Here is a 27,803-nt window from a genome sequence, read left to right on the forward strand (position 1 = left end):
GGCCAAGAAAGGGGAAGCGCAAGGCAGGTGCAAAGGTGTGGGCACGTCTCAGGAGTCCCTTCTTCCCGTTAGCAGTTCTGACATGGCACTTTGGAGTGGAGTAAGCACTTTGGTACCAGAAGGGGACAGGGGGTGGGTCAGATCCGGCTCCCCAGAGGTGATCGGCAATTCCTTAGTTCGAACAAGGGGAAATCCAACACTTTCTTTGTAAGTTTCGGAGGAAGGACCGTCGGCAGAAAAACAATCCGTAACAATAGCCAAGATGGAAAGTAGAGCACGCAGGAGGCGGCTCCGCCAAGCTTCGTGCGATCCGAACCCGGGGATCCTGCGGCAGCCTCCCGGTCAACTTCCTCCGAGCCGAAATGAGCGCTGCAGCCGCTGCGATCCGGCCGGTCTCGGCAGGGCCAGGCGCCGCGGCGGCGGCCGAGGCAGGAGCGGCCCGGCTGAGCGCACCGCGGCGGCCCCTCGCTCGCTCGCTCGCTCGCTGGGGAAGGCGAGGCGCAGCCGGCACCGGAGCCGCGCGGACGCCAAGCTCAGCGGCCGCCCCCGGCCTCCGCGCCGCCTTCCTCCCGGGAGCAGCCCCGACGCGCGCGGGCCCCGACCGCCGGGGTTGTCATGGCAGCAGCTCCATCACTGACCGCCACTTTCTCCGGGGCTGGCGGCGAGCGAGCGGGCGGACTGCGCGCTCATCCCGGCGGGCGGGCGCGGGGCGCGGGGCGCGGGCGCCCACCTTAACCCCTGCCGCGCCGCGGCAGTGCACCAGCCAAGGCGAGGAGTTTAACCATTTCCCCCCTTGAAGACCTGTCACTTCCAAATTAAGAAGAAAGGCAAAGTTACCACACAGTCTTAATAAGCCCAAGACATCTTAATAAGGGTCACAAACTAATTAACTAGGAAAGGAAAACCCTGCAGCATGCTTGCATGCACCTTTAAAATTACCAGATTAAATCCATTAGCATTTAGAGTAAATTTAGAGTGTTGGAAGGACGCTTTAGAATAATCTAATTTTTATTCAATGGTCAATGCCCACCCCACCAGCCCCCCCAGGAAAGCTACTTTCAAACACCGGAGACTCATCTCCACCATTCTAAACAGAGATCTTCCACACATAAAATAAATGCAAAACCTCAGAAGCCCCTTAGCGTGTGAAACTGGCAAAATCTCATCAAAATTTTGGTCAAGTTTCGACACTAACTTACATTCTTTATTCTTGTTTTGTCGACATTAAAAGATGCTAGCCCTGCAAAAGTGCTCATTCAGATGAATGAGTGTGAGCCACTTGCTTTATTTATACTGCGGGCTCCCAAGTTCCCTGGGTTTCACAGTCTTGCAGAGCTGATTTCATCGTTAAGAGGTGTGTTTTTTGAATTCTTGGAACCCAGGGAAAAACTGGATTTGCCTCAGCTCCTGTCACTTCTCCTCTCTGGCTCTGTGGATCCCTGCATACCTACATTTTAATTTCTCCCTGAAGTCCAGCTCAGACAGAAAGTGCATTCCCCTTCCTGGGCCTGGCCCCTGAGTTAGGCAGAAGTCCCGAGCAGCCCAGTCCACATAGCAGTGCCAACACAAGCATACTCTCTCCTCAAGGAATTCCAGATCTGAGCTCCCTACACTGATCCAGAATCTCCCTGGGGATAGAGAAGAGGCAACCAGCAGTGACTTTGTTTCTTCCCCCCTCAACTTTCTATCAGATCCCACTGGGAAGCTGGTTTTATTCAACAGCTGTTAAATAACAGAAAAATGTTCTTCCCAAAGCCATCTAGCCAACACCAAAAAGATTGAATCATTCTAACTGTAAGAGTCCTGGTGTCAGAGAAGTCCTTACACCTTGCAGGTAATAACCACCACTTACAGGTACATAACACCTGTGTTAGAGATGAAACAAGCATCTTACCCTCCTACTCCCTCCTCTAACTACTTTAGATTGGTAGAATTGGAGGTAGGGTTTGCAGATGTGGGAGCAGATACTCCAGGTCAACAAAGACAGACTGAGCAAACGTGCTTTCCCTTTTAATAGTTGATCGTAAAGTGATCAACCAGAAAAGTTGAGCAACTTACACTGAAGATTTCAATTAATCCACCATTGGGGCCATTTTTCCCTCATCTCCGGTGACTTCTGCTGAGATTAAATTCTCAGGGAAACCCATCTGCTACTTTTGGCCCATGGGGACCATTTGATATATAGCACCAGAAAAATCAACTGTCAACTTACGGCTACGACAAATGACTTTACTATCAGTAAAAAAAAAATAAAATAAAAAAAGTCATCTGTGGAGAGCAGGAGAGTTTTGTTTATATTTTTGAAAAAAAAAAATAAAGAGAAAAACCTATTCTTGCACCAGTCCATTCTTGCAAGACCCTATTTTATGTCCATTTTACAATGGGAAACTTTGGAAATAGTAAGTAAAGAGGAAGATTGTGTTTGCTGATTTATAGTCCACTGAATTTGGGGTTCTTTCCCTAAAGCCGAGGGGTTACCTCTAATCATCCATAGATCTGTTTTACCTGTCCTTCATGCCCCACCCCCACCCCTCTGTGTACACGCATCCTCACCACCTCAGCTGGAAATAATTACAGTAGTGGGGAAGGGAGAGGGATTCGTTCTGGGCTTTGGAGTCATTTCCCTACAGTCTTGGGAATGGCAGGGATGATTCCTTTCATAATAAATTCTAGTCCTGGCTCTTGCGTCTAATTCCCAGGTAGATACAAATGAGCATTAGTTCTTTGCATCTGGGAATGTGGATAATGACAACAACTGGCCTTCCCTAGGGACCTACGTACATGATTAACTCTACAGGAAAATACTTAGAATCCATTTAAGGTGTAAGATGCTTTATTAATACATTTTGCCTGCCACCACTTCATTATTATGACTGGGCAGGAAAATAATTCTTCATAGGGGCTCTTTAAGATGTTCAGTTTATACCAGTCTGCATGCCATTGACAGTCAAACCATCTTTGTCTCTGGCCCTGAAGGGAGAGCGCTGAGCTGCAGCGTCAGGTAGGAAACCCAGCAGAGCTCAGGTAAGGCTCGGGGTGCAGAGAGAAAAATCACTTGCAACCTTTTACCTGCTCTCTGGGCCCAGGGACCCAAACTTTATTCAAAAAACGGAAGTTTAGAAAGTGGTGAAAGACCAGAGATGCCCGCGTAATTAACAAAGCAGAATCCATTTCATTCGAACTCCTTGATGAAGTTGTTTAAATAGATGAAGATCAAAATCAAAATCATATGTCAACTCCCTGCCCATCCTCTAATCCCTAAATATAACCAACACTTAGTGGCTTATCTTGTATCCTGTCTCGTACTTCATAAAAACTGCTGGATTTATTTTATTTTCCCCAGCATATCTGAGTTAATGAAAAAGGGATGACAGTCGAAGCAATTTCATTATTTGTGTTCTTTATAGAAACAACTTCCTTTCTGCCTCCTGGAAAGCAGCATCCTAACAAGCGCCCACCTCCACCTTCTCCTCCCCACCCCCCCCCCGTCTCCCTCTCCTTCCTCCCTTCCCTCCTGCATACACATATACCGTACACATAAATCAACTTGTCACATCTTGTCTCTGTGCTGACAGCTGTAATTGCTTCAGGTTATAAAAATATCTATAGGACAATGCCTTTCAAGCTCACAGACACACATACACATACACACACCCGCGCGCACGCACATACACACACCCGCGCGCATGCACACACACGCACACACACATACGCTGAGCAAAAGAAAACAATCATACTCCCTTTAATGATCCCTTGACTGCGAAGGAGGGGGAGGTGGGATCTTGCCTTGCAGACCCTGGAGAGCTGGCAGGCAGGTGAGGAGACAGGGGTAGAGAGAGACTTCTGGCAGCAGTAACATCTACACACTAAAGCAGGGTTGGAACAGGAAAGAAATTCTCAGCAAAAGGGAAATTGGCTGCTGTTTTTGTTTTACTCTATGTTACCTACAGTAAGCCAGGGTTAGCTACTAAAGAGCCATGAATATTCTACACACACAAAAGACCAAAAGAAGAGCACTAGCTTAAGAAATGCCAGTTCTGCTTCTCCTTCTCTAAAAAGGCTAAAGGCCCCCCTCTCCTGGTGGAGATTCCAAATAGGAGCGCAGGCAGGAAGATGAGAAATGCAGGGCAGTTAGAGTGGCTTGGCACGGAGCACACATTGAAAAGTTTAATCAGAAAGGGCAGTGTGGATCTGGATAAAGAGCTGCCTCTAGGGGAGCCGGGATGGGCTGGACTTTGGAAAAATACACGCTATTCTTTTCCACCTATATGAATATAAGATCAAAATAAAATCATTGTTCATCTGGGCTAGAGTCCAGCATGTTAGGATTTCAACAGATACAGCAAAAGAGCAACTTGAAGAAGGGGAAGAAGCCTCCGAGGAGAAAAAAGGGGTCACGAATAGAGAGAAGAGAAAGGGAAAGCAGGAAAAAGTGGCAAAGGTCAGGCTATCTATGGGCTTTGAAAGCCACGCAACTTTCTAAGAGGTACATGAAGGGGAGAGATGGTCAGAAGAATAATCGGTAGGCAGACGGAAAAGTAAGGGAGAGCACAATGAATGATTGAAATCAAAGTGCCATGAAAGCAAAAGCCAGAGGCCCAAAGGGGAGCATCCCACAAGCCAGGGGTCTTTGGGGCAAAATTTTTCCTTACCTAGGTTTTGGTCATAATAGAATGATATGGTCAGAGGGGACCTTGGAAGATATTCCGTATAACACACTTATTTCCTAAGTGGGGGATTGAACCCAGGAGGGAGAGGTCGTTACCGCGGGGACATAAAGGTCATAACTGGTAAATCAGAGCTAGAACTCAGGATGCCTGGCTCCTTCCCAGTGGAGCTTTCTGCTACAAGTATCAGGTAAGGATACTGCTTGCGAGCTAATGAATAAAATACCTCCTTTGGCTGCTACGTCTGTGGGCAAGAGAGAGAACTACCAAAAAAGTGATACTCTTACTGCTCAGAATACCTCTGGGTATCCAATTATTCAATTGAATTCAGTGTATTCAGTAAACATGGACAGGTAGATTTTGAGCTCTTCCGATGCAGTGGGAATCTCGTTGGAGTTACTGGTACAAAAATGAAACACATAGCCCCTGCCTTTGATTTGCTTATAGTCTAGTGCTGTTAGGTTTGGCAGTGGTCTTATTCTTATTTACATTCATGACTTTTGAGGTTATAATGAACTCAACCCCATGCTCCCTGCAAGCCCTCAAGAACATTCTCAGTGCTAAGAAAAGCAAGCTAAAACATACCTCCCCCTTGGAATCCATTTGACCCATTAGCATGCCCAGATTTCCAGGCACTGACCATGGTTTCCCAAGCTTCATTTAAAGTGGCATTAGGAGAGGAGGAGGTAGACTCTAAGATTTATAAATGTAAGTGAGAAACTCATCTGTATAACAAACAGGCATTTAGTGCACTCTGAATGCCAGCTGTGGGCTAGCCAGTGCCCTGAAGCTGTGGGTGACAGAGGCAAAAACAAAATCAACACGAGACTTACCCTCGAAAAGCACACTGTCTAGCAGGCCAGACAGATAGTAAAGAAATAATTTTACAAAACAGTAGATCCAGTTGTGATAAGGAGGAAATCAGAGAATGCATATGACAGAAGGTTCTCATGGAATCTGGAAGATGAGGAAACGTTTCCCCAAGAAATGACTTTAATCGGGGACTTCACTGTGCAGAGATGAAGGGGACGGGTGGTGAGGGCGGGCATCCAGTTGCGGGCAGATAGGACAGAAGCCACACAGCCCAAGACCGGAAGGGACATGGGCAGAAGCTACCTTTCATATTCTCAGGTCGTCCTCGTTTGAACGAATGATGGGTACAGCTGCAGTACCCTGACTGAAAACCCCTAACTCTTCCAACACTCTGTGTTCATTCACTTACTGATGTTTTCAGTACAAATTTATCAATGAAGAATGACCGTGGGCTTTGGAATCAGACAGACCAGAAGTCAAACACTCATCATCTTCATCACTAGCTGTGTGACCTTGACTTTGGGAAAATGACTTCATTTGTGAAATAATGGTCATCGTGGTACCTATCACAAAATGGTGGTGTGATGAGGAAATAAGACAGTAGATATCAGGAGCTCGGCAAAGGCCTACCACACACACGGCAGGGGTGAAAACGCGGGCACCACTGTCCTGGGACCAGCAGGGACAGTGGAGTGCCAGGTGCAATCTTCAGAGAACCCAGGGGCGACCCACTGAGCACAGGCCTGGGAGCACCACCAGCGTACGGATCCTGAGAGGTTTCGTGACAGAGAGAGCAGACACTTCATGCTGAGACGTGGTCATAAAAGGGAAGTAGCTTAGCCTTCAAACCAGGACAGGAAGAGGGTGCCCCTGCAGCTCCCACCAGAGTGTCTCAGTGTCGCCGTTCTACAAAAGTCCACAGGATATAGGCCTGTGGGAAACCGACCGGGCTTGAGAAACGGGCTAGGGCTTGCTCTCCGTGCGGCAGCCTGGGAACTTTGATCTGTCGCGCCCCCGCATATAACTGAAATGTAGTGAAAGAACCTGAATGAAAGACGAGACACCTTCATCCCATCATTAAGTGAGGAATCCGCTCCGACTTCCTTCAACTCCTTCCACTCCTTCCACGAACCTTTATGCCCTGCTTTTTTTTTTTTTTAAGATTTTTTTTTTTTATGTGACAGAGAGACAGCGAGAGAGGGAACACAGCAGGGGAGTGGGAGAGGAAGAAGCAGGCTCCCAGCGGAGGAGCCCGATGTGGGACTCGATCCCGGAACGCCGGGATCACGCCCTGAGCCGAAGGCAGACGCCCCCTTTATGCCCTTCTTAGTTCCTGTGTGCCTGATGGCTGAATTCAAAGCCTCCTCAGGTCTAGCTCTTAGACTCATCATTTGATGATAATATCCTGTGCTTGCCTCATCTTTCCTAATTCCTACATTGGAACCTCCCGGAACAGGGCTTCAGGATTAGCCTCATGACCTCTGTAGAAGGGAATGAGGGGTCCACGCAGACATCTGTCTACATGCATAGACCGACACCAGTTCCGAGGGTCACAAGATGGAACCCCACCAGAGTTGGGTTGGGGTTTCTCGTAGAGGAACAGCCCTCTGAATGACAATCTCACCAGCCCCCAACTCGGAACTAACACCCCAAGTTTACTGTCAGAGGAACTTGGCTTGCCTCTACGCCTGAATTATTTTCTCCCCAAACAATTCTCCTTTACTCATTTCTTTCTTTAACCTTTCCTCTGCATTTTCCTTAGTGGTGTTACTCCTTGTTCACCAGCCAAGAACAGCAACAGAAGAGACAAAAATTTGCTCAAAACCATACAGGTTCAGTAGTACTTTTTCCTGGAGGTGACATTTTATGAATACAATTTCATAAACCAAAAGATCTAGGTTCTAGTCTCAACTTGGGCCATCATTAGGTCACCTGAGATAAGGTGCTTTTTTGAATTCTTAGTTTCTTTTTCTGATTTTTTAGTTGTCAATAGAACCAGCATGCTCATGAAATATGGGTCTTTGAGAAGATTTTATGCCTCCTAATGCAGCTAAAGGGGCTCATGACCTCTTAAAATTTAACCCCTAATGTAAGATGGCGGCTCCAAAGTGAGGCTGGAGGGGTCTACGGTATCGCCTGCCACCTGCTGGCTGCATGTAGATGGTCAAGTCGCTTCCACTTCGCTTCTAAAGGAAGAGTTTGGTTTAGGTGACCTCCAAGGGCCCCTCCAACTCTCCTAGCCTATAGTTTTAATGCTTCTTGACACTCTCCTCAAAAGCACTTCATCCTTCATATTCACTTATCAGTCCTTCCTGTGGAGAAAAAGCCCTCCTCCTCATGTCCTTCCACACTCTCCTGCACCAAGGCATGCACTTCACAATTCAGAACGCTGTTTGAACAAAGTAATAAAAAGAGCTGCCCTGCATCTAAGGCAAGCTGATGGCAGAGCCAAGATGATTAAAAGTCTTCAGATAAAGGGTTTCTTTAAGGAAAAGAAAATCCCACAATGCAACCAGCAATGTTAATCTTCAATAAATACGCTGTTAATATTTAACTGGCATTTATTTAAACTTACAGTAACTGTCCTATTAAATCTAAATTAATTGCCCATTTGGGAATCTTCCCCTAAAGCCTAGCTGGGACATGGCTGTCGAGATCATAGTCTATGCTAGGCATCCAGCCATAAAAGAGAATATTTAAGCCATCCTTTTAAGACTAGACTATTAGAATATCATGGTTGGAAGGGTCTTAGAGGTCAACTCAACTAGTAAGTTTTATACCCTGTGTCTTTTGACTTTTGGGGGGCTTATTTTCCCCCATCTTTGCCTGCTGAAGAGCTTATTGCATGTTCCCTTTATCTCTATCCCTCCTCTTCTTTTTATTTTTAATTCCTCTCTCTCACTTTCTTTCCTTTCTGTTAGCAATTTTTTTTCTCTCTCCTGGACTTCATGTATGAGATTCATTCTGCTCTTTTTGTCTCAATCTCTCCTGAGTTTCTTAGGATAACCATTTAGGATACTTAGTAAATACTACTTACACGCATATATATGTATACATGCAAATACATATATAAATGTTATACGTATCTTATGTGTCACAACGACCATTTTATAATAACAGTTGTATATAAAAGACTAAGCTGTGAAATAATCCCTGAGTCACACTGCTTTAGAAGGGGCATCGAGAGTGTAATTGGGTAGAACTGATCTTTGCTATCCCTGAGATCAATCAATATTTTTTATTATAAATGGGGTCCTGGCTGAACTTCTGGGATGTTATTTTGCTTTGATCGTAACACATTTACAACATTGCTACATCACACACACACACACACACGCACACACACACATGCACACACTCGCTTGCTGGTTTCCGCAAGTGCATTGACTAGCGCAACATGTGGATTAAAAAGAAACGCCTAATCAGATGGGTTAGTGTTCAAGCTGAGTTAACTTGCCTCAAGAAGTGACCTGATGGAGACTAACATAATTCACTCGAAGGTTTCTGAAGGTGTAGGTGCCTGAGTTCAATTTGTGAAGTGCTCACTGTTTGTGGGGGCTGGTGGAGGGGTGGGAGGGAGAGGAATGGAGCTGGGGAAGGACATGGGTAGACAGGGGAATATGGGGACATGGGTGAGGAAAAGGTGGGCAGATTGGAAGCCAACCCACACATTTTTAAGAGGACTAAACGCATTCTGAACTATTTACTATTTAGTATTTACAGAAGCCTGTGTCTAACTCGGCTAATTCACAAACCATCCCACTTCCTTTTCCCCTCTTTACTTCAGTTGTTGTCGAGTTCGTCTAAAGACACCACACCATCCATATAGTGTCTTTCATTAAAAAAAAAAAATTTTTTTTAAATCCTCCACATTCAAAGCATATTTATTCTTTATTTTATTTAGTCTTAGAAATTCAAGAGATAATTGAACACATTTCTGTAGGCTTCTGCAGCATCCCGACTTTTACCTTATCTGCCCATCTTTATGCATTACCATTAGGAGTTTGGGGACTTTCACAGGGAGCAATGAAGACTGCAGTGAGAACATGTCATTCCTCCTAACCTGAGCGTGGATGTCGGCTTTCCCTCCTGGAAAGAAATGGTTTCCCTAAACCTTTGCACACCTTCTTCCTCTGGTTTGCCAAAAAGCTCCCCCAAGGGGTGCTTCAGGTAGTGAAATAGTCAGAACCACTTGTGAGTGGTTTGGAAGAGTGGACTTCATTTGTGCCCAGGTAGCATTGAACCTGGGGGGAAAAGAACGGGGAAATGTTTTGAGTGTACATGGGAATAAGGGATAACACGTGAAAATAATTAACCTAAGTTTTCACAACAGTTTTGACAAGGTGTCAAGATCAAAGATGCCTTAAAAACAAAATGGGTAATGAGAAGACGATCTTCTTTTTCAAAGGTAGAGAATTAGCTTAAAGCTAAGGCAAAATCAAGGATAGACTGACGTGCTTCTATATGGAGAGGTATTAATTCTAGATTCCCCAAGGACTACCTGCTGGGACCAACCAAATGTAATATTTTTATCAATGACCTCAAAGGGAATTCATAGAGAACTCGACCAAGTTTGCGGAAGATATTAAATTCCCCTAAGTGATTAAATCTGCAATGGACATGGATGAGATGCAAACAGTCCAAAAGTTGTGTGAGTGTGCAGAGAAGTGGGCAAATGCAATACAACATATTTTAGGAGAAAACATCTAAAGTGTGCTTTTAAGGGGCGCCTGAGTGGCTCAGTCAGTTAGGCCACCAACTCCTAATTTCAGCTCAGGTCATGATCTCAGGGTTGTGAGATGGAGCCCCACATCAGGCTCTGAACTGGACTTGGACCCTACTTAAGATTCTCTCTCTCCTTCTCCCTTTGCCCCTCTGCTCCACCCCCTATACATAAATGAATGAATGAATGAGTGGATGAATGAATGAATAAATAAAATAAAAAGTGCTCTTCTAAGATGCTGGACTCTGGGCAGTGGAATTAGGAACAGCCATCAGGAGTGTACGGAACATGGATGTTGGCTTTGGCTTGAACGCTGAGCTCTTCAAATTGCTAGGTTCACCTTGGATGATTTTCCTACCTCTCAGAGCCTCAATTTTCTCCTCTATTAAATACGAATATCACCCACCTCATATACTTGCTATGATGGTTAAATGAGATGGTATTTGTAAAGTACCCAGTGAAAACCTGGCATTCAGTACAGACGCCACGAAGGGTGGCTAGTGATTATTCTTCCACCCCATTCCTCCAAAAAAGCACGTTGGAAATAGTCATGGCCAGTGGCTCCCAAGCTCTGATCCTTACAACCCATTTTGGGTACTGTGGAATATTGTCTGCAGATAGGGTATTTTGTCAAAGGAAAAAAAAAATGTTGAGTCACACATTTTATGAAAGCTATTAGAAGCACATTGGGGAAAATAGAAACAAAAAAAAAGAGATGTTACCTTTACTCAAAATTACTGGTATAAATTCTTCAAATATTACCTCTAATAGTTATTACTGTAGCTCAGAAATAACAGAGGAATCTCGTGCGCCCCGTTTCTGAAGTCAGACATCGGGAGTCACTTTCAATCTCTTCTCCCTCACTGCTGCCAACTCTCACATAATCCAATCAATCCTTCTCCCTCTCGTGGCGTCTTAACCGAAATATCTTTCCTATCTGGCCACCTAGCTCAACCCCAGCTGTCCAGCCACGGCCTAAGCCATCATCCCTCCTATTGTCTTCTCTAGAATGGTGAGCCTCTCTCTTACATGGATTTCTCTCAGCTGCTCTTGTCAGATCTCTTTCAAGCTAAAAATGGGAAATAAGGTTTTCCTGAAAATCTGACTATGTCACTCTGCTGATTCAATCTTTAGGAGCTCCATGAAGTCATTTGAATAGAGCCCCCTCCTTTTTTTTTTTTTAAGATTTTATTTATTTATTTAATTAATTTATTTATTTATTTATTTATTTATTTATTTATTTATTTAAGAGAGAGAGCACAAGTGGGGGAAGGAGCAGAGGGAGAGGGTCAAGCAGACCCTGCACTGAGCATAGAGCCGGACACGGGGCTTGATCCCATGACCCTGAGATCACGACCTGAGCCGAAATCAAGAGTCAGAAGCTTAACTGTCTGAGCCACCCAGGCGCCCCAAAGCCCCACATCTTTGATGTGGTTTCGAGAACCTCATGACGAGGGCTCAGTTTTCACCTTTCCTCCTGTCACATCCGCCGTTAGAGAGCCGTATCAGTCTTAATTTTAATTTGTTCTTTTTTTGATCTGTCACAGGTTCCTCTTCCTCCACTCTGGGCTTTTGCCCATGATGAATTCCTGTTTAGGATACTGCCCCTGCACATCCCTAGCTAAGTTCTATTCATCCTCCTAAGTTCTAGTCTCCTCCTAAAGACCTGACCGAAGCTGTTCCATTCGCTGAGGGTAAATGCTCATTGCGTCAGTAGCTGTAGCATTCACAATCCTTTTAATCATTTAAACTGTCTTTTCCTCTGTTATATTCCTGAGGCCTAACACAATACTTGGCACTTAATAGGTTTCTGGTAAGTATTCGGTGAAATTCAGTTAATAGTACAGCTGGGAAAATTCTAATTATAAAGATTTTCTGGCAAGAACTGCCACTGAAGAACCAGTAAGAAGATGAAGGTATTTGGTATTCATGAAGTATAAAGATAGGGTGGACATGACTTAATGACCAAACTCTAGCTAGATATCAAAAAAAAAAAAAAAAAGAAAGAAAGAAAAAAAAAAAAAAAAAACAAAGCACCCCAAGAAATTGAAAGAGGGAAGTTTAAGGATAAAGACAAGCATGTCTGTATAAAAGGTTATTCAGGCAGAAATAGTATCTAAATAGGATAAGAGAAGGCTGGGATAAATTAATGGGTGACAGACGTATACTGGTTTATTAGGTTAGGGGTGTCTGATGTATACCTCTAACCTTTGAAGTAGGATTCCCATGCAAAAGTGCCACTGTCCGAAAGAGGTAACTAGAAGATCTGAATTGATGTGACCTGGTGTGACCTTTCTAATGTCATGTTCCTATCTACTCAGTAATTCTATTGTCCACATTGCCAGAGATAATGGAATTATGCTTGTCCTTTCCCCCTGCACACCTTACAGCACACCCATTCTAGCATATTTGTATACACTTGGTAGGAGCATGCTTGAAATGCTGCAGGAAAATGTGTGTGTGGTTTCTGTGCAAAGTGAACCCTGAGCAGGGGAAAGCCTCCTGTGGGCAGAGTTTGTCGGACTGGGGCTGCCTTCTGCTCTCATCCTTCTCTCCAATGGCTATTTCCTCCTTGTCTGACTCCTGACTTCTATTCTTAACAACGTCTTGGGACACCTGCTCCGTCTGCCCTCACTCTGCCCTTGAGCACTGTTTCCCGATGTACTCGGGCAGTTTTCTTGGCTCCCTTGACTCCCTCCTTCTAAAGGCTCAACTTGGCACAACCAGAACTGGGTTACGATATGTGTCTTTAAACTCTTGGTCCCATGGCTTTTGTTCTCCACCCCATCACTTCCCTATGTCAGCCACTTTCCAGGAGATGATGAGGAGCAATCAGTTTTACATACAACTCTTCATTTTTCACTGTAGTGGAAGATCATTGTGACAGCCATCGTCCAAAACAATAGATAATACTCAGGGCTGTGAGCCCAGCTTATGCTCCCCCTGGTTTGCTTCACTATAACTTCATTTGGGAAACTCTGTTAGTCACTTTCTTTTCATGAAGATGCAGCTGAAAAATATGCATGGGGCCCCAGTGCTCCAGAGATACGGGAAGCCCAAAACCAGAACGGCTCTAGAAAAATTTCCCCCAAATCAAGATTCAAATAAATTTGTTGGAAAGATTGTTTCTAATTGCCCAGCTGGAGTGAAAGCAGCCATTGTCTCACATTTATGCCACGGGTCTGTGCTAGGTAGGTGGTGTGATACAACAGAGACTGTCAGGCTCTTGGTCCAGCCCCCAAGGCCACAGTCTGCTGCAAAGACGAACATTAGAAATAATTGTACAGATAATCAATGAATCACAAGTGGAGTACATATTACAAAGGAAAAGTGCAAGATTACAAGAGAACAGAAAAGTAGACAGTGTCTTATTCATAATCACTCTATCTCAGCACAGAACGAGATAAAATATTGACAATAATAAAACAATGTAAGATGGATGATTGAATGAATAAACATGTAAAAACACCTAGAGTTTAAAGTCTCAATATTTTACCATGAGGCCATTCCTTCCCCTACACAGATATTTTTTTTTTTAAGATTTTATTTATTTATGTGACAGAGAGACAGCCAGCAAGAGAGGGAACACAGCAGGGGAGTGGGAGAGGAAGAAGCAGGCTCCCAGTGGAGGAGCCTGATGTGGGACTACGATCCCAGAACGCCGGGATTACGCCCTGAGCCAAAGGCAGACGCTTAAAGACTGCGCTACCCAGGCGTCCCAATACACAGACATTTCTACCAGACCCCTTACTTTCTTCCAAAGGGCAGTACAGTTCCAAGGAACTGGGGTGCACTTTCCATGTTCTTATTATTTATCAGACCAAAATAAGAGAAGCTTATAAATCAGGTTTTATAAATATTTTCAGTGCACTCCTTTTGCTCTTGGGAAAGCTAGCTCACCACACTCATAAAAAATCCACTCTAATCCCTACAACCAACTTATGACCTAGCACACTCCATGCAAGAATAACATTAATAATAATCAGACTATTAGCCAGACTGCTTGGTTTGAACCCGAAAAATTTGAGAAACGATCTTATAAATTATTTTCCAAGGATACTGGCTTTAAGCTTTAACAGGCGCAACTGACTCTGAATTCTGGGAATTGAGCGTAATTACATGGAAATTGACAGGACACAAATGCCAAGAATCCTGTTAACCTTTAATATCTTGAAAAAACTCTCCTTGTAATTATCTCTTTCCTTTGTCTTAAATGTTACTGACGAATATTTAGAAGCATAAGCAAACATGGAAGTGGTTGGATGGTAGAATCTCGATTGTCGTTTGGAATCCTGGTTTTCCAGGCATTCCATGAAATAAGGAGGCGCTCAATAGAGCCCTTGGAATTTGACTCTTTCCACAAGTTGTTTCCATCTTTGTATTTGCTCTGCTCCAGTTCTCTGCTTATAATTCTCCACGCTGAGTGGTAGCTCCTTTGCATTTGTAATGATAGTGAAAATGTAGGTCTGAGACATTTGGTGTCTAATGCAATTCCTGACCTGTTCTATGTCTTTGGAAAAGTCACTGCACCATTTTAGCGCTTCAGATTTCCTTTCTGTGAAGTGAATATAATGACATTTAGCTCTAACAGCAACAATATTTGCGTAGCGCTTTAAACTTTACCGCGGACATTAACATCCCTTATCTCACCTGTGTGCGCACGTCTCCTGCATTTTTTCCTCCTTTCCAGACTCCACCAACCACTGAGGCTGCTATTTTAATTAAATCTTAACTCATCTCTCTCTCCCCAACCCTGCTTCTACCTAAACCGATGCTTTCTCACAGGGACAGGATAGACTCCTTGGGGGGTGGTAAGAAGGTGGTGGGGGGGAGATCAGCTGTCACCATAATTGTGGAGACAGTCCTGCCACTCAGTGCATGGGGGCCAGGGAGGCTGGACACTCAGGGATGCCCAAGACATTCAGTCACAGACGTCGAGTGCCCGCCTGGCACTGACGTGAGTGAAAACTTTTTTTTTTTTTTTTTTAATCTAAGCCTAGGTTGTACTCCATTTGCTATATAAACAGAACATTTTTGCAAAGTTTTAATGCTTCCTAATCCTCCAGGAATGAAACTACCTGTAAACTCAGAGAAGAGTGTGCTTTGATTTGTTCATCAGTTTGAACAATCACTGGTTTGAAAAATCGCATGACCAGCAGCACCGCTTCTCATGGGATTTGAGTCACCAATCCTACCCCCCTCCTTTCCGATATTGCAGCCATCACATTCATGGAGAGTCTCTACAGGGACACAGACATCTACACATCATCACATCCTATGATATTGCTGAGCTTAAGGATGTATTTTACACTTATTTGATTATTAATCACTTTCTATTTATTTCTCTCATAGATCCATTTAGCACATTATACAGGCCATTTCTGAAAGTAAGTGTATAGGTAGCTTATTTTTCCATGAACTTAATTTTGCATAGTAATGGGGATATGACAAAATATTTTAAAAATAAGATTTGGGTCAGGAAAAGTAGACAGCACCTGGTATAAATAATTCTGTCCACAAAAGCTAGCTCTGTCTTTCTAAAGCTTAGCTCAGTGACGTTTGTTACCTGTTCAGAAAACTCCGGTGTTTCCCTGCCTACGACATATAGTTCAAGTTCCCAAGTTTGGCAATCACGGCCCTTAGAAGCATCCAAGCCAACTCTCTAGGCTTAGTCCTTGTTGCGGCCCCACCTCTACCCTCATCCTTCATCCCTTGACTCTCCAGCTTCTCTATGTATCTCAGATACTTGACTATTCGGCTCTGCCAGAATTCCCTTCCCTTCCGTTCACAGTTTTCTAAATCCCACTAAGACTTCAAGGACCAGTTAAAATTCTATTTCCTTCATGATATGTATATGTATATGTATATGTATATGTATATGTATATATATGTATATGTATATATATACACACACACATATACATATACAAACATACATACATATACACATACATACATATACATATGTATGTATATCCTACATAATTTTTTGTATTATAGTTGACCATATATTTGTCTGAACTCATCTAAGCGCCCTGAAGGCAGGTACCATTTCTTGTTCATTTCATACCACCGCAAGGCATGGCAAAGTATGTGGCCCAGAGTAAGAGTTCATTGCATTGAACTGACCTCTCGGTAAATGAAAGAGATAGACTAGGTACTATTATTTTTATTTCACGCATGAAGAAATTGAGCTCTAAATGAGTTCCGAAAGGTTATTTTATGCAGAGCATCGGATGAGGCATGATGTAGAGGGGAACACGTTATTACCTCCAGCTCACGCAAGGCTCAGATCCACACCTAGAAAAACATCTAGAGAGGCTGGCCTACATTTCCGCTGAAAGAAAACAAAAAGTTCCATTTCTAGGTCAGCTCTCCAAAGTAAGTGTTTGGATTTGCATCACTCTATATGCCACTGATGACGGCAAATCTCCTATCTCTTAAAGCCTTGTCACCAAATAGAGCTGCAGGTTTCCCCTTTTTTAAGACTATGCTCCCAACAGAATTCAGCCAGAAATAAGACATGGGTTTCCCAGAAACCTCCTCCCGCTCGCCTGGTGGTGGAAGGGTCAGGCTCCAGCTGCGCTCGCTGGCACAGCTCCAGCCTTGACTAAACCCATCCATCACAGCCGAAGCCTGCCCTTCTCGCACGCTGCTTGAGTTGGGAATGGAAGTGGCCTTTTAACAGAACATTGTCTTAGGATTTTGTGAAGCAAGGCTGACAGAGAAAGGAAGATTCATTCCTGACACCAATCATACTAATATCTGTCACCAAAATGACATTTTCCCTTTAATGATGAAAAATTCATCAGGAAAGAGGGAGGAGAAGGAACAACGTTCATATGCTGCTCTGGTCTGATAGGGAAGAAACCTTTGCTGTTGCAGTGGCTGGTGTGTAATTTGAGGAGATGAGAGAGAGAATGGCCAGTGGGTTTACTGAAGAGGCACGACTGGTGCTTGATTTGGAAAAGAGGGGTGCATCAGATGGATGCCTGTGGGTTAGGCAGTGTCGCTGGCCATCTAATTTCCCACCAGGACTTCTGCCTCCTTTTTCCATAGAACTGCCCCCATTCCTTTCAGGTCCAAGCAGGGGGTCAGTCATGATTTGCAGGGCTGCCAGATACATATTTTACCATATCTGGTTTTGCAAAGCAAGTAGACTTCACAGGAATGCAAAGCTGCTAGCTGTCCCCAAGCCCTCCTTCACACACTCTGTTGATGCCCAGCAGGGCTACAGTGGAGGAATCCAATCTACAAGGCAGGTACCCCGGGCATATCCTGGAGGGCCTGCAGTTGGGGATGACCCATGGGTGGAGGAAAGCACTACAAAGCCAAAACTTTGCAGACTGACCACACACGGGGGCAGGGACTGAGGATAAACGAATTAGGCAAACATATCGCTGGCCGTTGGAAAGAAGCTTCTCTCAGTTGTCTCAGGTGTTCACAGAGGGAAGAGTTCCCAACAAATCCCAGATTTTTATCTACAAGTCCATTGTTTACAAAGTTGCTAGTTGCTGACATCTGTATAGAACGCTTTTATTCTCCCCTCCTTTCTTTTCTTCTGGCAGAGGCTGTCTCCCACAGCAGAGGCTAAAAATGCCTGATATTCACTTTCCTGTCTCTCAATTTGCAGCCATGGATGATCGCACCACACAGGAGATGGGCTGCATATCCCTCCCCAACCAAAAAGAAGGAGGTGAATTCTTCCAGACCCCCACCGAACCTGTCTTTGACCATAGTCAGCTCATGGTACACGGGGTGGACAAAGGCGGTCAGCTTAAGGGTTCAGTTAATTGCCACCAAAAGCATCCAAAGTATTACACTCCCATTTAATCAGGAAAAATGTGTCAACTTTACGAGCATGGCACTGTACTCTAGATTCCCTTACTCAGCCCTGAGCTGCTCTCGCTCTGTGTGCACGTGCCGTCTGCTTTCTCCACCGACTTTCTCCGATGCCCTCGCTTTTATAAATACTGGCATACGCAGGCTGGTCAATGCACCCACAATCATACTACACTAGGATTATTCTAAAGTTTTTATGCTTTTGCAATTCTGTATGCCGTTAATTAACACAACACCCACCCATTAGCTGATCTGCCAGCAAAGCAACTCAGCATCATTATCTTCTTCACAGAAAAGGAAACTGAGTCATTTATGTCCCTATATTTGCACAAGTGCGCTTCTGACTCCCCCTTTCCTCCTCCAACATTCACACTTTCAAATGTATTTTTGACCAGCAGTGATGTGATTTCAAAGGGCCTTCACCCAAACAATCAAGCCCCTGAAGGGGATTTTTAAAGGTTTTTAAAACCTTAACCCCACTACAAATTCCTACCAATAACCAAGACCACACTGTCCACATCCTCAATTTTGAACAAATATGTGGTCCTTCTCTCATGTTCTTGGCTTTTTCTGCCTTCCTGTATCCTTTCAGACAAGGAGGAATCTTCTATCATAGAACTCAAAGGTTCAAAGTGACTTCTAAGCTCCAAAAATGACACTGGAGCTCTGCCTTGGGGGGGAGAAAGGATATGAGAGACTGTTCTCAGGGAAGGAACAGCAGGCGGGCCGGAGAAAAGCTTCCTGTCTGGAGGCAGAAGCACTGACCTGGTGGACTGAGGCAGCCTGCTGCCCCTGCTGGGGGCCACCTGCGGTGAGAAGTTGCAGCCTTCAGGAGAAAGATACTCTTGCTTCTTGGAGGAGTGGGCTGTCCTGAAGGCAACTGACAGGTCGGGGCAAGGGCAAGGCGCTCTCTGTGGGTCCTGTCCACAGTGTGATCCACTCCCCGAGAGGAGGGTGAACTGACCCTTAAATTGCCAGATAGGACCCTTCGATTGTCTCCATTACTTAAGTGCTCTTGTCCAGAGGATAGGACGTGGGATAGGACGTGGTCACCCTTTGAGACAGCTCTACAGCTAAATGCCCAGTAGAAGCACTGGAGGAATTCCATACCCAGTAGAAAAGGCACGGAGGAGAATAAATGAAGAGGCACCACATACAGACTTCAGTTAGAAACGGGCCAGCATTCCCTGACTGTAAAGGGAATTACACACTGCTCGAGAGAAGCTATGGGATATGTACACATTATTTCTTTTAAGATTTAATTTCTTTATCTAGAGAGAGTGTGCGGGGGCGGGGGGAGGTGGGCAGAGGGAGAGGGGGAGAGAGAGAGAAAGAGAATCCCAAGCAGACTCACAACCCTGAGATCATGACCTGAGCCGAACTCAAGAGTAGACCCTTAACCAACGGAGCCACGCAGGTGCCCCAATATGTACGCATAATTTTAAATCACATACATTACTTTGTTTATGGAAAGGCTCTTGTTCACTCTTTTTAAAATGGTAAAGAGGATTTCTCTCTGTACAGTTACATTATTGGCAAAATAAATTGTATTTGTCATGTCATTGGATTCTCTCCCAAATACCCTGTCTGGAAAGGCCATTGTGCCCATTTGACAGATGAGTAAACAAAGGATCGTATTTGTAATGGAAGATGACAAAGTACCCATAGCAGAATGGGGAAGAGCTAGGTCTCACATTCAATGTTCTAACTCAAAATTCAAGACTCATTTTAGTTCACTGCAGTTTAATAAATTCAAGAATCTATCTTCCTCCCTTGAGGAGTACTCCCTGTGTCCGGGCTCATGGGGAGTATGAGGGGCACCAGACAGGATAATGGGGATGATTTATGAAGGACAAATGGAAGGCCACATACAACTCAGGAGCAGATAGTACAAGAACCAGAACCATTATTAAGAAGAAGCCCCAGCGAAAGACCGTGATGCAGAGAAAGCAAAGGAAGACAGTCCAGAATGTCTGAGAAATGTGAGAGGCCTGCCATTTATCTCCTGGGTGTCGCTTCTGAGTTTCTGGAAAAGCAGCATTTATTGTCCACAGAACACTAAGCAAGATTTATAGATGCCACAAGGCTTGGGGAACATGAATCCAGTTCCCACCGTAAAGAGCACCGTGGGGAGGTTTCCCAGGTGGCCACTGGCAGACCCGGCAGGGCCCATCAGGAGGACCAGAGGCCTGTTATCTGCAGCAGGGTTTCCTCAGGATGTAATGGTCAGCCTTCTTGATCTCATGGCAGCCTGTGACCCCCTGAGATACTTGAGATGGCCTTTTTCATTGTAATTCCACACGCCGTATCGTTCAGATCACCATTCCCTCCTTCCCAGGAGTGCAATGTTACGATCTCAAGGCATGGTTCATGCTCCACTCAGTCTGTCAGTGAAACACTCACCCCCAAGGACATGACTCAGATGCCCCCTCTTCCATGGAGTCCCCTCTGCTTACCCCACTAAGAAGTGATCTTCACTTCCAAATTCTTATCATGTTTCATATCTTCCCTAGCACGTAAAACATATTGCCTTGCATTGTACTTGGGTATAAACATATGGCATCTTCCCCCACAAAAGGTAAACCCACTGTTAGGACGGTGTGTGTCTTTCATTAGATCCATTTGCTTTAGACCCGAAAAGGCCCATGTAAGTCATCTTGATCAATGTCCCCATTTTATAGATGAGGAAACAGAGGTGTGGAGAGCTTACACATTAGAGACAAGTTCACACAGCCAGGCAGATTAGAGATGAAATTCATTTGCACCCTTGGCTTCTTGAACTACTTGCCTGGAATGAGGCCAGAATGAAGGATTGAATGAACCATTCTGAAAACTCCCTGAGACCCGCCATCCCACGGCCGAAGGTGGACACCCAGAGACATAGACCATTGATATTGAATCCTCAAGCCACTTCATTTTAAAGATAACCACTTTTTTAAATTATTATGTTATGTTAGTCACCATACAGTACATCCTTAGTTTTTGATGTAAAGTTCCATGATTCATTGTTTGCATATAACACCCAGTGCATCATGCAATACGTGCCCTCCTTAATACCCATCACTGGGCTATCCCAATCCCCTGCCCCCCTCCCCTCTGAAGCCCTCAGTTTGTTTCCCAAAGTCCATAGTCTCTCGTGGTTCATTCCTTCTTCTGTTTACCCCCCTTCATTCTTCCCTTCCTTTTCCTACCGATCTCCCTTCTATTCTTGCGTTTCCTACCGATCTCCCTTCTATTCTTGCGTTCCATAAATGAGCGAAACCATATGATAATTGTCTTTCTCTGCTTGACTTATTTCACTTAGCCTAATCTCCTCCAGACCCGTCCATGTTGCTTCAAATGCTTCAAATGGCTGAGTAATATTCCTTTGTATATATGGACCATATCTTCTTTATCCATTCATCTGTTGAAGGGCATCTCAGCTCCTTCCACAGTTTAGCTATTGTGGACAATGCTGCTACGAACATTGGGGTGCATATGGCCCTTCTCTTCACTACATCTGTATCTTGGGGGTAAATATCCAGTAGTGCAATTGCTGGATCAAAGGGTAGCTCTATTTTTAACTTTTTGAGGGACCTCCACTGTTTTCCAAAGTGGCTGTACCAACTTGCATTCCCACCAACAGTGTAACCATTTCATTTAGCACACGTCTGTTGCCATCCAAAGGGGTTTTCCTGAGGGGCTCATTCGAGCTTCTTAATAAGCAATTGGGTGGCAATGTTTTTAATCAGCTGACCAGACATGAAAGTTATTCAGATTATTATGCTTTCATACATTAAAAAATATGAACAGAAAATCAATCTAGCACTAATAAAAGATGATTGAAAATTGCTAATGTAAATCAGACAGTGCATTCTGGCTTTACACAAAAACGAAAATTTGTGGCTCTCCTGTATCCTGCACTGTAAACCCCGCACATGGCTCAGCTCCCACCACCTCCCCCTCTGCACTTTTGTTACAGGCAGGCTGCCTCAAGATTAGTGCAGCAATGCCAATTAATTGCAGGAATGAGGAGGCTTTGCATTTAAGGGAACTCACAGCCTGATGCCTGACAGCATTTATAGGCTTGAAATGTCTAGAGGAAGTTCCATTTCCAGGGGGTATAGTGTGGGCCCACAAAGGAGCGAAGGCGCTGAGGGTCAGGGGCGCAGACTGTGTGAGTGTGTGTGTGTGTGTGTGTGTGTGCGCGCGCGCGCACGTGTGATGTCTGCATACGTGTGCATGCATGTGCCCGTGTGTACAGCTATGTGCACGCACGTGTGTGAATACAGGTGTGTAGCCAGCAGCCGCCCTTTGAAAGCGCAGCACGGTCCGGGAAGAGGGTGTGGTGAAGAGGGGTGGGGATTGCTTGCTGTAGGATGGATGAGTTTTGCATGTCTGGGAAGGAAGGATCTGTGCCAGCAGGAGAAATGAGACTTGGAGCTCAGGGATTTGGGAAAGGTACGAAATGCATGCTTAAGTAGGATGCTTGGAAGGTGTAGTGAGAGGATTCCTGCAGAGACATCCATCCTTGGTTTTGAAAACAATTTGTCATGCAGAACTGGTGTATTACAGGGCACTCTTGCCCTGTTGTTTCCCTTCCCGCGCTCCCCCTCTTCTTCATTAAAGCCTTACAGATATGCCTCTTCCTGCCCTCCCCCACTCTGTTTTTCCTTTACTGCCTGGTCTATTTTCGCAGGTGATAGGAAGCAGTGGGGAAGAAGCAGCTTCTCCTAACTGGGAGGACTGGTTCTGGTGATTTCGTTGTTTAGAACCACATCCAGGTCCTGAAACAACTCCCCAGAGGAACATATTTTCCCCTTGAGGACCTTCTAATGTATTTTTAAAAAAAGCCCACACACTGGGCCATCAAAGTCACATGCGATGTGACAAAGTGGGTAATTATGTTTCACTTAGCACACATCAAAGGAACAAATGGCTAGAGAGTGTGTATGTGTGCGCCCGAGCGTGTGGGAAGGAGGCCTCGCGTGAGGCCGGCCCTGGGTGCAGGCTGGGTGCAGCCCTGGGGCCCCCAGCTAGTCCTCTGGTCCCCTGCCCTTAAAAGGAGTGAGGCCATCAGACTCATTTACATCTGGGAGCTGAAGTGGAATGTGTCTGGCCTTCCTCTTAGGCTCCTTTGTTTGGTTTTCATGGAAACCTGTGTTTATGGGGAAACTCTGAGCATGCTTGCTACAGACAGATGTTTCTGTTCTCTGTCTGTTATCATGTTAAGAATGTTTCTTTTGGGAGAGGAGCTACCTTTTTTTTTTTCCTCTTACACAAATACAAAAGATAGAAAGAAATTATCAACACTTCTAAAATCCAGAGATCCCTCTGGAAGCAGGTGATGCCAAACAGCCTCTGGCAGAGACCCATCACCACTTGGAGCTTGCTGCTACAACTCGAAGAAGGAGGGGCAGAACCAAAGGCACAAATTATGTCCACTGTCCTTGTCACAGATAAAAAAGAGAGAGAGAGAGAGTTAAAGCTGGATGCCGCATCACTGATTCACAGCCCAGGCTTCTCCTTCACCCCCGGACCATTCCCACCCCACCTTCCCTTCCTGCTACTTTCCCCACAGGCTGAAAACTTTGTCACTTTAACATTTAATTATATAAAATCCTGTTCTCTTTACCCCCTGTGGATGAGCAATTGTTCTGCTATTTCTATAAAACGCCACAGGAAATATGAAAATAGGAGGCAGGATTTGGAGCAAGACTGTTCCTGAATGCCTGTGGTTAGCAGCGTCAGAGATGGCTGCGTGGATTTTACATCTGTGACAGGAAAGTGGAAGGGGCGGGGCGGGGGGGGTTGCCACTGGGCAGGCAGGGAGGGAGGGAGAGAGCAGGCATCACAAGGGAGCCATGCTGGGATGCTACAATGTGACCTTTGACATGAGGGGACTGAACCTGGGGCTGAACCCAAAGGCGGGCAGCCCCCACCTGTGCCAGGCTCACTGCTTAAGGCAGGAGACCTCGGCTGGCAGATGGGTCAAAAGTGAGTCATAAGCTGGAGGGGAATGACCTGCCCATTTCCCTGCAGTATAAAACAGGCTGGACAATATCTATGGTCTCACTCATTCTTTAATCAGATACATTACTGGGAAGCAATGTTCAGCAATGACTACAAGGTATCTTTCCCTTGTGAAAGTATAAATGTAGCATGTTCCTCTCTTCCTGCACTGGTTTTCCCCTCTGCAAAATGAGGCTAACAATAAGAGTACCACCTTGATATAAAGTGCCAGAACAGTGCTATTGTAATGATCTAATGAGTAAATACAATGTAGCAAATAGGGTGCTAGATACAACCGCTACAATGGTGTATAAGAGCCTGTGTTCACATCCCAGAGAAGACAGGCATGTATACAAATTATCAACAGTGTGATAAGAGCTAAGATAGTGATATGTAGGAAGTCTGAGCTTTTGGAGATGAGGATCAAGGGAGTTGGGGAACACTTAGCAGTTGAGATGGGTTTTGTAGGTTTTGTGGGATAGGTAGGAAGTTGCCAGTTGGGGAAGAAGGATCAGATTATTTCTAGCAAAGTACGGAAGAAGAAAGAAATGGAGCTTTGTTTAAAGCTTTTCTTTTTCTTTTAGCAGGCTCCATGCCCAATGTGGGACTTGAACTCACAACCCCGAGAACAAGAGTCATATGCCCTCTCAACTGAGCCAACCAAGTGCCTCATCATAGCATGTTTTTAAAAAAGCAAGGTGAGGGGCGCCTGGGTGGCACAGCGGTTAAGCGTCTGCCTTCGGCTCAGGGCGTGATCCTGGTGTTGTGGGATCGAGCCCCACATCAGGCTCTTCCGCTATGAGCCTGCTTCTTCCTCTCCCACTCCCCCTGCTTGTGTTCCCTCTCTCGCTGGCTGTCTCTATCTCTGTCGAATAAATAAATAAAATCTTTAAAAAAAAAAAAAAAGCGAGGTGGGAGATGAAGCTGAAAAGAGTAGTCCTACCTGGCTTGCTGGAGAGTTTGGGTTTCATTTTGTTGGAAATGGGGATACACTGGCATATTTACAAAAAGGTAGAAGCATGATTCATTTTGAGCTATTTTACCTGCTGTCATACTAATTTTAATACCTCTACCACCATTATGGATTCTTTATATAATACACAAAGTTAATAATCCTCCGCCAGCCGTAAAAACTACAGAACAACACAGATGTCTTGAGCAGCAGTGGATGACTGATTGATGAGATGAGAGGTAAGGAGGGGCCACTGTTAAGAGACCCTTGTAATAGACAGTGTGAGAGCCAATGGAGGGCTCTATCTTTAAGAACAACAGTCTAGAGTGTTAGAATTCCTTCTCACAGCTTCTTCTCTATCCTAGAAAACACCTACATAGCAGAAGATATCTGCCTGTTATCTACCTAATATATGTTCTCCCCATCGTCTTTACTCAACTATCCCTGAGTTGGTTTAGAGTACCAATGGGCCTAAGAAGTACATTCACCAGCCCCTTGCACTGAGGGGCAGTCACATGATGAGATCTAGTCTGTGGTCCGGAAGTAGAAACCTTCCAGAGACATCATGGAGTTGTTCCTCGTCGAGCCTGCCTATCTCTGGACTTCATGCTTTGTAGTTAAGTCTACGAACTTGGGTTTTTGTTATCCTTAGTGGAATGCAGTCTCTGATAGCAGGAGGCCCATGTAACATACACTGGTACTAAGGCACAGCTATTTGACATATCAGAAACAAAATCAGTTTCTCTTTGGCACTAGGAAAAAAGACTCCATGTCTCAACAGTATCCTTGGCATATTAGCAACCTACAACCCAAATTCTTCTCTGTTGTCAGATGTTAATCCTAGATCTCCTGGCAGCCAACAAAGACAAATTTCCCTCAACCCCAAAGGCTCAGCCACCACATGGCTAACCCCAGAGAGAAGGATAGAGTGTCAGTGTTAGAGAGTAAATGTTGACTATCAGAGTTCTGCCAAATCAGTGGGAGCTGAGGATGTGTCTTTCACAAGAAGAAGAAAGGTGACTCTGGATATAACATTCATAGCTTGGTTTCAGGCTGGTCAAGAGGGAAGCAGCCCCCTTGGGGTGGGATGTAAGGATACTGGGGAGATAAAGGAAAGGCTTGGAAGAAGATAACTATGGTTGTAGCCTAAAGTCTTAATAGGGGTGAGGAGAAATGCAGAAAACTGGGGACCAAACAGGGCTGGATTAATAACGGACAGGAGGTAGATCAAAGGACCCAGCTGCCCAATGGGGCTTTGGAATTATATTCGGAGGATTTCATTAGCCAGTCAACCTAACCACTCTAAGCCATGGGTTCACAAGTTGTAAAAGGGAGGTTAATTGTGCCCATTTGCAGCTTTATCCCGAGGATTACATGAGATAATGTACAGGAAAGAGCCTAACACACAAGAGGCACTCTGTAAATGAGATTTCTTAAAAGGAAACCATAGGATCAGAAGCCATTTCCAGGGAGCCCCTCCTCGGGGGGGCATAGAAACCCAGACTGTGGGCCCACATGAGCCCCTTCCTCCTTGCTAGAAAAGTAGAATAGCTAATAGCAAGATTTGGCTCTCCCAGGGTCCTGGCCAGAGCTTTGCAGGAAGGATCTCTCAACATCTCTGAGCTCTTTTTGCCCCTTTGGCTTTGGAGTCCAGGGATCCCATCTGAATCCCCAGTGCAGCCCTGCACCTGGGAAAGGGAAGCAGGCACTGAAACAACAACCCCATAGGGAATCCTTCCCTACTGTGTTGGTGAGAAAGGGGTTCCACGTGAACATCTTTCACTCTATAAACCCAAGAGGTATGCCTAAAAAGGATTCTTTCAGATACAGAGCTCAAATATGAGCAAAAGTAACTCACCCCAGGACTGGTCTGCTCCACCAGCTAAAAAACAGAACCCAGCTGAGAGCAACTAAGAGGCTTCCTTTGCACGGCCCCCGCCGAGGGCAGAGGATCTCCTTGCACCTGGGCAGAGGACAAGTGGAAGAATGTAATGTCTGGGGAATTAGACATGGTCCTGGGACACCCAGCAGCCCTCTCAACCCAGGTGGAAACTTCCCTCCCTGGTAAGCTGGGAGTGTGCAGGTGTGGTTTTATTCGAGACCTCAGTCGTTTGCATAGTGGGGGCAACTAGCACACACGGGTGGGTGGCAGGGATTGAAGGAAAGGAGCATTTAATGAGGGCAGAGTGGACCAACAGGGGGAAAGTCACTTGCCCCTTGGCTCCACTGCACCCTGCTTGTGCCTGGCTTGCCCTTGTGCAACAGTCAAGTTGAAATCGTGCTGGCCAGCAGAGCCAGCATGGCAAAGAGGCGTCTCCTGGGAAAACCACGGACAGTGAAGGAAAGACAGAGAGACAGGTGCTCCGTCTCTCCAAGGAGTAACCCACTCCTGTTCCCTCCCTGGGTAGGAAAGAATGAAGCCAAGGGTCTTCAGGGTGTCAGGCTTCAGATTCTGAACAATTTTGTCTCTCCGATCTTCAGTGGCCTCGATGTACAGACTTCCTAAGTGGAAAGTTCGCTCGCTCTTGTGCTAGAAATCACAGGTTCTGGGTGCGCAGGGAGCACTACCCCACCAGGGAACTTCTTGTATGAAATTTATCTAGTTGTTCCATAATTTCACAGCAGCCTTCGTACAAAAAGCTCTTTTGTTGTGGTGGTGGCTGATAATGCAATGAGACACCATCCCCTCTGTGAGCTAATGACGTTTGTGGGGAGATGACAGGTGGGTATGAAAATGGAATCGGATGAGGTGGGGGCAGGCTCTGGCTCCGTTCCTTGCTCTTTGCTGTTTCTGCTGCTCCGGCTCCTGAGGAAG

The 27,803-nt window shown here is 45.2% G+C and overlaps 1 protein-coding gene across 6 annotated transcripts in view; it reads right to left on the bottom strand.

The window, feature by feature from the left end:
* Window positions 1–27,803, bottom strand: part of NTM (neurotrimin) — a 929,604-nt gene that overhangs the window by 395,491 nt on the left and 506,310 nt on the right. The window lies entirely within an intron of this gene.

The sequence above is a fragment of the Ursus americanus genome, chromosome 16, assembly GCF_024610735.1.
Source record: "Ursus americanus isolate L20-20 chromosome 16, mUrsAme1.1.p, whole genome shotgun sequence".
Classification (NCBI taxonomy): Eukaryota; Metazoa; Chordata; class Mammalia; order Carnivora; family Ursidae; genus Ursus; species Ursus americanus.